This window comes from Heterocephalus glaber, unplaced genomic scaffold (assembly GCF_053883595.1).
Source record: "Heterocephalus glaber isolate CG9 unplaced genomic scaffold, H.glaber_assembly_v1.0 deba00001452, whole genome shotgun sequence".
NCBI lineage: Eukaryota > Metazoa > Chordata > Mammalia > Rodentia > Bathyergidae > Heterocephalus > Heterocephalus glaber.
Genome location: NW_028258302.1, coordinates 6,184,857 through 6,200,934, shown reverse-complemented (window position 1 = coordinate 6,200,934; position 16,078 = coordinate 6,184,857).

Genomic DNA, 16,078 nt, shown 5'->3' with positions numbered 1-16,078 from the left:
TGTAATTACTGCAATAGCCTTTTTGCTCCTCGCCTGACAAGTACCCTCTGGCAATATATAATTAATGATTAATTGTATCATATTAATTATATCATATACAATATGTAATTAAATATGACTAATTTTCAATTACAAAAGCAATTTATGATTTTTTTTTTTTGTACTGGGGATCGAACTCAGGTCCTTGTGCTTTCAAGGCAGGTGCCAGAACCACTGAGCTAAATCCCTGGCCCCCAATTTATGATTTTTTAGAAAACAGAGGAAGATTAGAATCGCCTTAACCCCCTTGTTATAGTAGAATTCATTCCTTCCAGGTATGCTGCATTGTAACAATTATGTCACATGTCACATACAGTCTGTCTACATCAAATACCTGTTTTGCAAGTATCTGGCTATGTCATTAAAGACCCTTTAAAGTACCTTTCTGAATGGCTTCTCTGAGTGAAGTGACAAGGTGAATGCAGCAACATACATTAATGGGCTCTTCCATTGTTAGAGAAGTTGGCGGATTTTCTCCCAGTGAAAAGCAAGGACTGGTAAACATTCCTATTCTGTAGGCCCTCACTCTACCTGGGTATCATGCCAGAGCTGGTCTTTTACACCTGTGGTTTTACTTCTGCTCACACCAATGCTATAGGCTAGGGACTGTCATTCCCATTGTGCAGAAAAGGAGACAGACAGCTGAGTAGCTAAGCTGCTCACCTGGGCTGACACAGCCACTGACCATGACTCTGAATTTGAACCAACATGAGTTGATCTACAACCTGGCTCAGTGTATCAGTTAGTGCTGAAGCGCATCTTCCTTTTGCATAGCTGCTGTGAGCATTTTTTAAGGCTCCCTTTTCACAACACCAATATGCCTTCCAGCTCCCAACAGTGCCCAGCATTTAGTATGTGCCTGATAAATATCAACCTGATGAATGAAGAAGGTTGTGCCATTGTCTTTTTCACTATGATATTACAAATACTGAGTACTCTCATTAAAGAAAATAATTGCTAATTTGATTTGCAGAAATGTTATCATTACTTTAATTTGCATTTCTTTATTTTACTTTTTTTTTTTTGGTAGAGGGGATCAAACTCAGAGCCTCACATATACTAGGCAAGTGTTCTACCACTGAGCTACATCCCCAGCCCTTTTTATTTCTGAGGCAGGGTCTCACTAAGTTTCCCAGGCTGGCTTCAAACTTGCATCTTCCTGTCTCAACCTTCTGAGTAGCTGGGATTACAGATGTACGCCACAACACTTGGCCTATATTCTTTCAATAACTGATTATGAATATGTTTTACAAATGTCTGCCACTAAATATTTATCATTGCTCTGCTGTAGATTTTCTATCATCTATCTTTTTTTTGGGGGGGTACCGGGGATTGAACTCGGGTCCTTACACTTGCGCAGCAGGCGGAGAAACCACTGAGCTAAATCCCCAGCCCTTCATCTATCTATCTTTGAGATGAAGTTTCCCAGATTTTCTTTGAACTCTTGATCCTCCTGCCTCAGCCTCTTTAGTGCTAGGATTATAGGTATGGGGCACCACACCCTCTATCTATATTTCTTGCCCTTATTATTTGTATCAGGAGACCTCATTAATCTACTGTTTTTTTTCCTGTAGTTTTTTCCTCCTTTAAATTGTGTAAGATTGTTATATGGTAAGAATATGACTAATATATTCATTACAACTATTGCACCTATTTTCCCCAAAATGTTGTGTGCTCTTGATCTCAGATCACATTATTTTGTCCATAGGGCTCCTACACATGCAGCCATTTCCGTGGGTAGAGCCCAAGACTCAGAGCAAGCAGCACCTTTATCAGACTTCTCCTGTCTCTCTCAAATCCCGGTTAGGGGCTGGTGCACAAGGTAGGTTTCCAGTTAGTCATTCTTTTTTTTTTTTTTTTTTTTTTTTTTTTGGTACTCAGGTCCTTGCACTTGCAAGGCAGGCTGCGGAACCACTGAGCTAAATCCCCGGCCCTAGTTAGTCATTCTTTAGGGTTATACAGTAGTGTGCTTTGCAGATGATCTCTCTTCTTAGCAAAGGCATGCCCAGGAAAAGTTTCATTATTTTCATTTTGCTGAAGAGGAAACTGAGGGACAAAGAGGCTAATGGACAGCAGGTACAAGTCCCATACCCCTTTTTCTTTTTCTCTGTTTTTTGAGACAGGATCTCTCTATGAGTTTAAGGGGGCCTTGAACTCACTATGTAGTCCAGGCTGGCCTCGAACTTGTGGCAATCCTCCTGCCTCAGCCTCCCAAGTACTGGGATTATAGGCATGTACCACCATTCCTGGCCCATACCCCTTTTTCTTGCTAGGTTGGGCTTATGCCTTGACTAAGCTGTTGTTTTTGGTAATGTCTATGTATGAGTGTGCGTGTGTGTGTGTGTGTGTGTGTGTGTGTGTGTGTGTGTACATTCTATGGAATGAAAAGAGAAGGCTGCTGGGACTCATTGTGGGAGGCCTTGAATGCCAAGTCAGAGGACCAGACCTCTTTCTGCAGAATAAAGCACACTCACATTCTCCACTCCCCTCTCAGAAAACTAGGACCAACTGCAGCCCAACTGTGGGGCAGTGACTGGGATGCCTAAAACCCTGAGCATGGAGGTGGCAGAGCTGCAAGAGCTTCTAGTAGCACCTGGCATCAGCTCTTGTCCAGGGAACCAGCTCAGCAAGGAGAGGTGACTAGTCCAAGGTCATACTGCAAGCTAAAGATTAGAACCCAGGGATTCAGCTCCCAGCTGAACCGCCTCCCCCCAGGTCACCCAGTCTGTCCAAGCACAACGAGGGTGTCTATGAGGGGACTCAGCTGAAGCTCTCAGTCACTCACTTACTCATTGCATTTATTCAATTTATTTATTAAGCTGTTGCCATGCACCAGCCCTCCATATCCATGGGTTCTGCACCCACAGATTCAAGCAACTATAGATGGAAAATATTTTTTTAAAAAAATTGCATCTGAGCTGGGTACAGTGGCACATGCCTATAATCCCTGCATTTTAGGAGGCTGAGGCAGGAGGATTCCAAATTCTAGTCCCACCTGGCCAATTTAGTGAGAACTTATCTCAAAACAAAAAATTTAAACAGGGGCTGATGATCTAGCTCAGTGGTAAAGCGCCCCTGGGTCTGATCCCCAGTCCTGAAAAGTAAACCACCAAAACACTGCACCTGTAAAGAATATGTACAGACTTTTTCTTGTCATTATTCCCTTAAAATGTATAATAGAACAACTATTTATATAGCATTTAAATTGTAGTAAGTATTATAAGTAATCTCAAAATTATTTAAAGTAAACAGGAGGATGTGCATAAGTTATATGCAAATGCTACACCATTTTATATAAGGGGATTAAAGCATCTACAGATTTTGATGTCAGTGGGAGTCCTAGAACCAATCCTCCACAGATACCAATACAACTATATACAGTGCACTCTCAAGTCATGACCAGCCTCACATACATACAACTTGGGTTAAAACCGAAATTTTAGTTTTAACTTGCAACCAAAGTCTTGAGTTACGGCATGAATTCCAACAGCTTGTACAGTTGTAAACAAAGACTTGTGATGCCAGAAAAGTGTATATAAGCACACATAAGCATCAGTCTGAGCCCAGATGTGCATGTTTGTGGATGTGATTTCAGTCAGTACTTTATATAATTGCTATAATTACTGCTATCAAAATGGCCCTTAAAAAGCTAGAAAAGAAGCTAAGGAAGGCTGGGGATTTAGCTCAGTGCTTCCACCTCCTACCTCCCAAGTGCAAGGACCTGAGTTCAATCCCTGGTACCAATAAAAGAAAAAGAAAAGAAGCTAAGGAAGGAAGGAAAGGTAAAGAAAGCAATCACCATTGAAAAGAAGAAGGCCATTGTGGAGAAATATGAGAGTGGTGTTCCTGTGACCCATCTCACTAATATGTACAGCATGTCAAAATCCACCATCTTGACAACCTTACAGAGAAAAGATTTGTATAAGGAAGCTAGTGTTGCTAAAGGTGTTACCCAAATTAGTAAATCATGATCAACAGTGTTAGATGAGGTTGAAAGGCTATTACTAGTGTGGATAAATGAAAGACAGATGGCAGGTTATAGCCTATCTGAGTCTATAATTTGTGAAAAAGATAGGGCTATAAATGCAGATCTTGTAAAGGATAATCCATCAACCAAATGGTGAAACATTTTGTGCCAGTAAGGGATGGTTTCACAATTTTAAATCAAGAACTAGGGTTCAAAGCATAACTAGGCATGGTGAAGCAGCCAGTGCTGATAAAAGGGCTGCTGAAAATTATATACACCACTTTGAAATGATGACACAGAGAAATGACTTTTGCTCTCAAGTTTTCAACTGATATGAAAATGGCCTTTTCTGAAAGAAAATGCCCAGGAGAACATACATTACCCAGGAAGAGAAGAAAATGCCAGGCCACAACCCTATGAAGGATAGGCTAAACTTATTGCTATGTGCCAATGGGAGTGGTGACCTCAAGATAAAGCCTCTCTTGGTTTTTCACTCTGAGACCCCTAGAGTGTTCAGAAAACCTAAAGTCATGAAGAATAGGCTAGGGGTCATGTGGAGATCTAATGCAAATGCCTGGGTAACAAGAGTACTTTTTGTTGAGTGAATCAGGGAGGCTTTCTGTTCTACTGTAAAGAAATATCTAGAGGACAAAGGTTTACCACCCAAGGCTCTCCTAATCATGAACAATGCTCCTGCTCACCTATGAGATTTGGAGGAAGAATTGACAAAGAATTCCCATGATTCCCAGTCAAGTTCCTCCTGCCTAATACAATTCTATTGCAGCCTATGGACCAGCAGGTAACAGCTAACTTTAAGAAGCTATACACCAAGAAACTGTTCCTGAAGTGCTTCCAGATGATCTCAGATACAGATTTAACCTTTAAAGAGTTCTGGAAGGAACATTACAACGTTCTTTCCTGTGTGGGGTTAAGTGAGAAATCCTGGGCCAATGTCTCTCTAAGGACATTGAGATCTGCCTAAGAAGAAAGTGTGGCCTAAAATTATATAGGAGAGAGACCTTGAAGGCTGTGTAGAGGAGCCTGAGCCTTCAGTTGACCCTGTGGTGGATGACTGTGTCACTATAGCAAGTCCATAGGCTTGCAGGTACACAGTGGTGATGTTGAGGAACTGGTGGAGGAACACTCAGAGGAACTATCTACAGGGGAACTCCAGCAAATTCTGGCTGAGCAACAGAGAAGGCAGCTAAGGAGCTATCTGAAGAGGAGAAGTAGTATCAACAATCAGTGCAGCAAAGTTCTTTTTCTGAAATAAAGGAAATCCTGAAAAAACGGACAGAGCTATAAACATTTGTAGACAAGACTCACCCAGACAGAGAAAAAGCCAATCACTGGGGATGGGGATGTAGCTCAGTGGCACCTTGCCTACCTGCCAAGTGCAAGGTCCTGAGTTCAATCCCTGGTACCACAAAAAACAAAAACAAAAAGAAAAGCCAATCATTGCATTCACTTGCTTAATGATAATGTCATGTCATATTTCATGTTAAAGAAAAGACAGAAACAGACCACCTTAGACCAATTTTTAGTTCTGAAGAGGTTGAGACCTAGTGAGCCAGAGGCAGGTCCTAGTGGGCTACAGACTCTCCCAAGGAGAGAAAAGACACCAGAGAGCCAGATTTCTGATGTGCTTATGGAAGGGGACTCTCCTTCCCAACAATAACCACCTTCCATTTCATCCTCCCTTCCTGCAAGCCAAAGATGCCAACTTGAATGGTGAGTACAGTATGAAATTGTTGTTTCTGGTAAACTAGGCACATGTCATAGCTTTTTGGTGAATACACTAGAAAATTACTCGTGTTTCTGGTAAATTAGGCACATTATACACCCCTTTCTTATTATGAAAGGTTCATTAAGGGGTGCCTTGGGAGGCTTGGAACACATTATGGGTATTTCCATTATTTTTTATGGGAAAAATAGTCTTAACTTACAACCAACTTGAGTTACAAACAGCTCTCATGAATAAATTGAGTTCTTAAGGGTCCACTACCAAATTGTACACTAGAGCAGAATGAAAACTAGAAAACAATGACCAACAAGACAGACTTAGTGCTGCCATGAGAACTCAGAGAGGGGATACTCTCTTCATGAGGAACCAGGGGCAGCAGGAGCCTGAGCATAGGCAGACAGGTCATGGACATTCCTGGAGCAGTGACTCTCTGCTGGGACCAGATGACATGAGTTGGTCAGGCCAGAGTGGGAGGGAAGCCCCGTGTGGAGAGGGAGAGGATGTGGGAAGTCCTGAGCTCAAGATAAGTCGTCATCAGAGGCCCGGAGGAGGAGGTGATGGAGTGGACACCAGAAAGAGGAGTAAGGAGAGATGGAGCCAGATGAGCACAGCTGGTCATGTGTGTGTGTAGGGGGTGACAGCTATGACAAGAAGTAGTTCTCATCCTGAGGATAGTTAGTAGTCCCCTTTTAACGGGGAATCTCAGGGAAAGACTTCTCTGAGAGATGGACCATGCTCGATGCTGTTTGGAGGCAGAGCAGAGTGTATGGCATGCAGGCCAGGAGGCCAGTGAGACACAGGGGCCATGGGTGGCTTGGTCCTGGGTCCCCCTGGAGACCAAGCTGAGAGCCAGCCTGGCCTGGTGTGAGGTGGCTGAATCACAGTCCTGAATTGTTCTAGCTGTCCCTCCCTCTGCCTGCCGGTTCCAGGCAAGTGTTCCATGGAGCAAGCTGCACAGCTAATTAGGTGCAGGTGCCCTGGCCCCTGGACTCTGTGGGAGGGAACAAGCGATAATGACCCCAACTCCACCCCATCCTGCACAGTGAACCCTTGGTTAGCTCAGGTCACTATTGCCTTGTGCAGTTCCATGTCCTGAGCAAGCTAAGATTCAAGGAAGGGGGTATTATTGGTGGAAGGACATGGAAGATGGCAGGAATCCTTTGCTGAAGCTGAATTTGTTCATTGTGATGTGTGTGTGTGTGTGTGTGTGTGTGTGTGTGTATGCACATGCTATTTGTAATATGAATTGATGTCAGTCTGTACATCCATGCAGGCTTGTACTCATGATCCCATGTGTGTGTTAGTGTACATGTGAACTGATGGTTATGGGTGTGTGATTGCATCAGTGTGCATATCAGTCAGTATTTACTGGAGAAGCAGATATAAAACAAGATATACAAATATATAAGAATTTACAAGATTGGCTTACAGTGGCCACCCACAGAGTCAGATGAGGAAGAATGCAGAGGGTCTGCCTGCACACTGGAGACTGAAGAATTTAGTTGAAGGTCTGGAGCTCACTACAGTGTCCCATGCAAGTCCATATCCAGAGGCTGATGGGTCTGCATTGGAAGGCTGAAGAGTCTACGCCAGAAGGCTGAAGAATATGTGCAGGAAGCTGAAGAGTCTGCACTGGAATCCGGGAGATGACATCCAAGGTGAAGACTGGAGCTCTACCAAAGGAACAAAAGCAGATCCCTCCTTCATCATTTCCCCTTTATACTATCCAGGTGACAAGTGGCCTTAGAGTGGGTCCTCCACCCCTACGGTGTGGAAGAGCCACCCGAGGGCTGGACCTCCATGCCCTAGGGTGTGGAGTTACTGAGCTGAAATAATTAAGCTTCTCTTAACCAAACTTCTCAAGTTGAAACAATCAATCAACCATCATAGTGCACGCGTGTGTGTGTGTGTGTGTGTGTGCGTGCGCACGCACACATATGGATCTGTGTATGTGCCCTCACATAACTCTAGGTGGGCTATGTACCTCCTCTTCCAGAGGTGGAGGAGGGTCAAGATTTATTGACCTTATCCCAGACCTGACTCCCACCTTACCCCAAGCTACCCTTCTGTAATGCATTCCCACTCACTCAGCCACACTGGGCCCAGAGCTGACTCCCTCAGCTTCTCTGTCCAGCTTTCCAGGGCTGTTTTGTCGGTGATGAGCTGGACCCTGAGGTGGGGCAGACCAGAGCCCCTGAGGCAGAAGGAACTGAGGCTCATATGCATATACACACAGTAGCAAAAATGTGTGCGCACATATGCACACTATGGATGAGTGCAAGTATGCACACATATTTATGCCTTCTGAACCCTGCCCCAAGAGAGCAAAAGAGCCTGTCAGGGCAGTGTATCCCAGAAAGGTCTGGCCTTTGTCCTTGTCCTGTATCTGGGATTCTATGTGCAGTCCATATTCAGGGGGTAAATGGAGGCTGGACCCAATAGAGGCAGGTTTTTGTATGTAGTATGTATGTGGGAACCCTCACAGGTGACGCTGAGGCACAAGAACACATTAGAGCTTTAATCTGTGACCATGAATGGGTGGACAATATGCCCTACCATGTGACAATTCCATGGCAGGGCCCTTACAACACACACACACACACACACACACACACACACACACACACACACACACCCCTGGCTTTGTGCCCTTGAGTAAGTCACATAACTTCTCTGAGCCTCAGATGAAGATCATGTGGCATGGAGATTATAATTGCCTCATAGCATTATGGTGAGAATATCAATACAAATTAATTCATGCAACATATAGTTTTGAGTGCCTACCTTGTGCCAGGCAGTGAGGTTACAGCAGTGAACAAAACAGAACAATCTCTGGCATTCTGGAGTTTACATTCTGGTACACATATGGTAACGCTCATTGCCTGATGCGATACCTGAACATAGGAGGTACTCAGGAAGTACTTACTTTTTACCCTCTCTTCCCACCTGGTAGCATTTTCCTGAGAAGCCAAGCAGAGGGTCCCTGCCCTCCCCATCTCCTCTCTCTGCAGGCAGTTTTCGACTGCAGCCAGGTACCTTGCAGAAACCTCTGTCTCCTCCCTCATTGCCTTGCAAGGATGGATCCACAGCTGTGAACATTGCAAATGTGCAAGAGTTAAAGGCTTAGCAGTAGCAACCGCTGCCCTTGGCCTTGCAGTAGAGAGGGAAGAAGGTTATGTCCTGACTGCCTCCCTTGTGGCTGGGAGGAGACAGCCCCATTTGAAGACACTGGGCAGATCTAGACATCACCAAATCACCACCTGCCATCCAGCAACATTCTCCTTCCCCAAGGGCAACCTTAGGATGCAGAAGTAGACAGGAAAATGGAGGGGCACAGAAGGCAGCAGGATGATGTCTGACCTTGGGGGAGATGTTGCCCCTCCTCAACTGGGCAGGACCCCCTCCCACTGATGTGGAGGCCTAAGGGAAGTGTTTGCTGGAGGGAGGACAGGTCTCCCAGCCCCAGGACTGGGTCAACAAGCCTTCCTGGCACATCTACTATTGAGCCTTTCGGTGCCATTAACCCAATGGGTCCCTTCCACAAAGCCTATGTGCTGCATATTTCACAGGGGAGCAAGTTCAAGTTCAGAAAGGTTAAATAATGCTTTGTATCAGATCACAGAGCAAGTAAATTGTGTCTGTTCTGTCTGACTCCAAGACCAACGTGCTGACTCCAAGGAGGGACCCCAGTTTGCCTAAGGGGGACTTCCTGTTGAGCTCCCCCCAACATACACATGCTGATTTGGCTGGTGATGAAGAGGCTTCCCTAGCTGCTCTGAGTGACCCAAGAACAACCCCTCCTCCCACTTGCTTTGGGGGTCTGGGCCTGAGCAGCAGGCACTGTGGCTCCCAGACAGCTGAAGGGAAGTGGAGAGAGAAATGGTGGGCCCCATACTCTCCCCCTCTAGTTCTTGGAGCTTCTCAGCCCCACAGAAGTCCATCATGATATCCTAGGAGCTTAGGGGACCTGGTGGAAGGGCCCCCTGAGCCTTCCTGCAATCCCCAGGCTGGAGAGGTCCTGGGCTATTCCGGCCAAGCCATGATGGAAGCCACCTGTGTTCGGTGGGAATTGAAAAGGTAGGAGGCCAGTGAGAGAGATGCTCTTGTTCCCATCCCCATGGCCCAGATCTAGGAGCTGGGGTTGGGAGACAGGAGGCACCAACCAATGAACTGTCTGGGCCAAGGAGTGAGTCATCACCCTGACCCTGCAGCCCACTGACCCCCTTCCCCACCAGAGCCTCCCCATTCATCTGCATCCTTGAGTTCCTGCAGACATGGGATGACCAGGTGGGCACAGCCAGGTATTAGGAGAAGGGATTATCATTCCCCTCCTACCCCAGGTCCCCAGAGTCTGATGGTGCTCGTTCCCCCTGTGGTAAAGGACACACCCTGCCCAGAAGTGGAGATGGTTGGCTTCCTCCTCTGGACCCAAAGGGAATGTGTGAGTCAGCCTAGAGAAGGCTGTGTGCTGTGGTGGCGTGTGGTAAGTGTGGGTGCAGTAAGGAGTGAGCACGTGCATGTGTTTGTCTGTGTATATTGCTGAGCATGCGTGCACATGCAGCTGCGCACATCTGTCGGGGATGGTGAAGAACCACAGCACTTCAAGGTCCCCAGAGACTCTAGAGATCTTTTAGGTTCCCACTCCCCAAAGAGGAATAAATATGTATGTGAGTGCACTTCTGTGTAAAGGTGGAGATAGAAATGTCAACAGGAAGTGTTCCCAGTTTCTGAGAGCACAAGCTTCCTGCCAGGGCAGATGCCAGCACATGGGTCTTCACCAGCACATTGGCCTCGTGGGGTGAGGCAGGGTTACTACATCTTGACTGGCCCCAGAAACTGAGCCAGGCACCCTGACACTGTGGCGCAAGCTGTGACCTGAGGGAGATGTGTGTGAGGCCCTGAGAGGGATGGGTTGGCATGGGGATGTTCGCCCTGTGGTGTGGTGGGTGGGCAGGGACACACAGGTGGAAGCTGCTCTCCAGTAGAAGTGAGATGTGTGAACGACAGAGCATGCTGCAGAGTCCGGGAATCTGGGAGAAGGGACGTGAGAGTCCATGTACATCTGAGTGAGGGTGTGTGAAATGCACTGGGTTTTTTCCTTTTTTCTTTCTCTTCTCTGACTTCAACCAGGAACAGATGTCTGAGCAGGCTGACGAATTGGAAACATCTGAAACAACTGTCCGAGCTGAAGTATAATAAATAGACCTTTCATCACATTCCCTGGAAGGGGGTCACCAGGGACAGGCTACAGGGAGCATTTAGAGGGGTTGGGGGTTGAGAGTGGCCCAAGGATGAGTGAGTGGAAGGACAGGCAGACTGGCCTGGGAGGGTAGGAAGACAGACCTGCTCTCATACACGGACTAGCATACACAGGCCTTGGTTTTCCTATCTGTGTAGTGGGCTTGATGTTCATTCTGGGGCCTGAGGGCTGGCACTGTATGGAAGAAGCATTTTTCACTTGAAAACAGGCTGACAGTTGGCCCAATAATGGAACTAAGAGTCATAAGCTAGGTCCTTGGGTCTGGCCCCTACACCTCCCCCAGTGCACACAGAAAGCCCCTTCAGTGCCCTGTACTTGATCAAATTAAACTTTCCTAAGCAAGATGCAACATCCTCCCTCCTGTCCCAGATGTGGAGCAGGCAGGGAGCTGGAGAGGGGCGCTCAGCAGGTGTTGCACTTGGGTGTCTCGGCAGCCGCAGTGCACCCTTCATCTCAGCCTCATTGCAAGTGCAGACCTGCCACAGCTGCAGATACACATTCCACAGAGCTCCCAGGGGAGTGAAGGCCCAGAGGATCCAGGTACAGCACCAGGGACCCCAGGAGGATGGGCAGAAGGGGGCCTGGCAAGCCCAGATCCCTGGCCCATGCCCTCAGGAGGCTGGCATAGGAGGAAGTCAGACCACAAGGTTAGTGAGGGATAAGGGTCTCTCAGAAATTTGGGACCCAAGGGTTCTGATCTCAGAGACCCCAGGGGCTACACCTTAGAGGAGAGGGCCTCTGGATCCTGTCCCTGGCTTGATAGTTTTGCCTGGGTCTTTGTTCAGCGGTTCTCTATAAGAGCAGCAAAGAAACATCCTCCCAAGGCCTGAAAGCCAGATGAAAGAAAAGGAAGAGGGTCCTGACTCCAGCTGTGTGAACTTGGCCACCTATGGAAGCTGTTTGCCTCAGTGGCTCCCTCTTTAAAAGGGTGTATGTTCACCCCCATCTCACAAGGTTGCTGCAAAGGTCCTATGTGATAAAACATGATTGTCCACTGCAGAAACTGGTGACAAATCAATGCTACATTCAGCAAATATCAACTGAGGGTTTAGTCTGGACAGGCCCTGGGTCAGACCCTGGAGTTGATAACAGTAATCTCCAAGCCTCTGCACTTGCTGTTTGCTCTGCCTGAAACAGCCAGGGTCTCACTAAGCCCCTTCCCTAAGCTACTGCCTAGGTCAGTACCCCTTGCCTTATGATCTCTAAAGATCTTGCTTTTGCCTGGGCGTGGTGGCACACACCTGTAATCCCAGCACTTGGGAAGCTGAGGCAGGAGAATCGCTGTGAGTTCGAGGCCAGCCTGAACTACATAGCAAGACCTTGTCTCAAAAAAAAAAAAAAGGGCCGAGGATTTAGCTCAGTGGTTCTGCCGCCTGCCCCAAAAGTGTAAGGACCAGGCTCAATCCCCGGCTCCAAAAAAAAATATCCTGCTTTTTCGAACAACAATCATCACATACTATTGTGACCACTTGATCAAGGATGACACCCCACTCCAACCCCTCAATACCCGGGATTTGGAACTAATTGAGGGTAGGCACTGAGTCTACCTTTCCCACTGCTGTATCCTCAGTGTCTCTCAGTGGCTGGTATTTGGCTGTTTTGGTTTTTTTAAGCCAACATGTGACATTTATTTTGTGCAAGGTAGTGTTCTGTGAGCTTTACACATGCTAACTCATTCAATCCTAGCAATCCTCTAAGGAAAACCTCGTTATCCATATTTTTTTTTTTTTTGGTACCAGGGATCGAACTCAGGTCCTTGTGCTAGCGCAGCAGGTGAAGAAACCACTGAGCTAAATCTCTGGCCCTCGTTATCCACATTTGAGAGAAGATAATTAATAGTACCAGATTATGCAGCTGGTAACAATGGAATGAATAGGTGAATGAATGAATACCGTCAAATAAGCTCGCTGCCTAGTGAGGAAATAGGAAATTGTTACAATACAGAGGGACCCAATACAGAAGTAGCCCAGCAGGCTTGGGAGCCCCAGGAAGGCTGCACCTTGGCAAGAACAAAGGGTGGACTGATAGAGCCCAGGGGATCTAGAGCTCAGCCCTAGGTCCAGTAGAGGTGAGTCCTGCACTAGCTCATCTCAGTGTCATCACTCTGGTCCCTCGAGCCACTGATCAGTGCAGAGCCTCACTTCCCTCGTATCACCTTGGCCCCTGCTCTCTTCCCTCCCTCAAAGCCCAGGGCCTCACCCCACCCAGATGTCACCCTGCCCAGCCTAGGAGGGACAGACAGATAAGGCCTCCTTGGGCTCAGGTCTCCAGACCTTCCCCTGCATTGGACTCCTCCCTGTCTGCTGAGGGCATCATGGGGACAAAGCGCCTGGGCCTCTTGCTCCTCCTTCTTTTGTTTAAGCAAACAAATAAACCAAATGTTCTCAGCTTGGATAGAGGAGGTGTCCTCCCTAATCAAACCAATGCTTCTTGTTGGTAAGGGCTCCCGTGAATCTTTCTGCCCTCTCCCCACGCCCCAGAGCCCCTTCCCTTTGAGAACCAGCCTTGGGCTCCAGCACCTGAGGTTTGAGTCACCAGAGGTTGTCTCTGAAGGACCAGATAAACAAGGTGCATCTGACAAAGTCAGAGGTCAAGAGCACTCCTGGATATGAGAAAAGGATAAAGACTGGGTCATTCCCTGGGTGATGTCTCAAGCCCCTGGGGAGGGCTTGCCAGGGAGGGGGATGGGCAGGGTGCACTTTCAAGGTCCCTTCCAAGGCCAGAGCCCTGGGTTCATCACATGCAATCCTGCCCTGGGCATGAGCACATGCCCAAGTGTGTCTGCAGTGGTGTGGTCGGTCCACCCATGTGGACAGGTGTCAGCGTGTTTACCTGAGCATGTGCCCACAGAAGTATGCTTGAGTGTGTAAGGGACTCTAAGTGCTGTCTCAGTGTGTGGACATGAGTTAGGACCTGGCATGTGCGTGTGTGTGTGTGTGTGTGTGTGAGAGAGAGACACCAGAGACACCTGCGTCTGGAGGGTGCATCTGTGAGTGTGTGTGGGCATGTCAGTAACCGGCACTCGAGCCTCACGTGAGTCTCCATGTACCTCTGTGGCTGTATGGGCGTGTTTGTGTGCAGCGGGAAGTGATGGGGCTCTACAGCCTGACATTCACACTCTTCCTGTCCCTGGCGGCCCTTTCCTGACTGGGGCCTGGCTCAGACTCTCAGACAGGATTTCAGAATGCTTGAGGAGATGGCATCCCAGCCCCTCGAAGTCACCCAGACAGACCCTCTGGGTGGGGAGGAAACTGGAGACTTCAGAGGCTCCCGTGGGCCTAACTCGGTTACACGCTCATTATACATCTTCTCCACTGTAAGCCCAAGGCTGCTGGGCCTGTGCCCCAACCCAGCTCTGCAGTGCCAGCATTTCTTCCTGCTGGGTGTGTCCCTCCAGAAGACTGCTCTGAGGCCCCAGGGACCCCAGTGTAGGGGAGCCTCAGCAGAGGCGAGGTACCTAGAGGAACCTGAGGCTGGATGCTTGGTCCATCCCCAGGAAGCAGATAACGGCAGCAGGACCTGATGTCAGCCCCACCCACCCCGTCCTCTCAAGGGCTGTCAGGAAGTCTGCTCCTCAGAATCATGGGCTGGCACTAGTGAGGGCTGGGGGCACAGCTGTCTCCAGTGCCTTTGGGGCCACTTGGAGAAGTGGGAGGAGCCTGGGTGATCTCCCCCTCATTTGAGATGTGCACTTACTCACACCCCCAAACCTTCACAATTAGACTCGTGGTTTGCAAAGCCCAACGCCAGCATAATGAGAAGCATATTGCCTCCCAAGAGAAGCTGGGGAAGAGCAGAGGGCACCTCTAGCACCCGCCTCCCCAGGGAGGGCCTCCAAGGGGCAGAGGGAAGGCCAGCGGCCCCTCTGCCCACCCCACCCCCAGCTCCCAGAGCTCTCTTCCCTGCAACCGGGTCCCCAAGCTTTGCCTTTCCCCCCCTGGGGGGGTCATTTGGGAGCCAGATGTGGAGTTCTAGCCCTTGGAAGGAAGGGGCCTGGAGGGAGAGAGGAAGAATGGCCTTTGGAGTCAAACAGATGTAGACAGGAGAATGTGGGCTCCACCACTTGCACACAGCTGTGTGATTACAGGCAAGTTCCTGAACCTTTCTAGGGCTCAGGGCAACACCCCCACTCCTGGGAGTAGCCTGAGGATTACAGTAGATCATTCATGCCACCTCTGTGTGCCTGGCACACAGTAGGTGCTCTACACTTGGAGGCTTTATAGGAATGTCATGAAGGGAACTTCTTAGCTAGTACTGAGGAGAGGTAGCAGATGAAGCAGGCCCTATGGAGTGGGGCCAGAGCCGGGTGCTGGGAGCAGGAAGCCTGTGGGAATTCCAGCTCCTCCCCGAATTCTCCCTAGGCCCATGGACAGGTCCCACCCACTGCTAGTCCCCACCATAAAATCAGGTTTTTCCCTCATACTCTTTGTGGAGTGCCAAGGAGAAGCGGCCGGGCTGGGGCCAACTGCCCGGCTCAGCTTCTGCTCCACATTTACTGGGTGTGACCCTGGACAAGCCAGTCCCCTTGCAAGCTGTGGCTGCCTCCTCTGCAGAACGGAGAGGATAATAATAACACCCGCTCCCCAGCCGGCTTGTGAGCTGAGCAGTCTGTGACTCCAGAGTACTTCCAACTGTGCCTGGCACGAGTGAGCCAGCAAAGAACTCTCTCTCTCCTGTCTCCTTAATCTATTTAAGACGATCTGCTATTTATTGATCGGATCACTTTTCACACGGTATCTTACTTAACCCTTAGAGTACCCGGAGAACAACACGGAAGTCCCTCAACTGGTGCATGGGTATCATCTGGCATCCGTAGAGGGGAACACTGCTCAGCAACACAAATGAGTGAGGTGTGGGACAGCAGGGATGAACCTCAAACGCTATGCCAGCCATGGGAGATTACACACTGCATGATTCCAGTTGGGTGAGATGGTAGGGAAGGCAAATCTACAGACCAGAAGATCAATGAGTGGTTACCTGGGCTAGGGATGGCAATGGAGAGTGATTGCAGATGGACAAGAAGGATATTTTGGGGAGTCAACAGAAATGTCCTAAGATTGGCTCATGA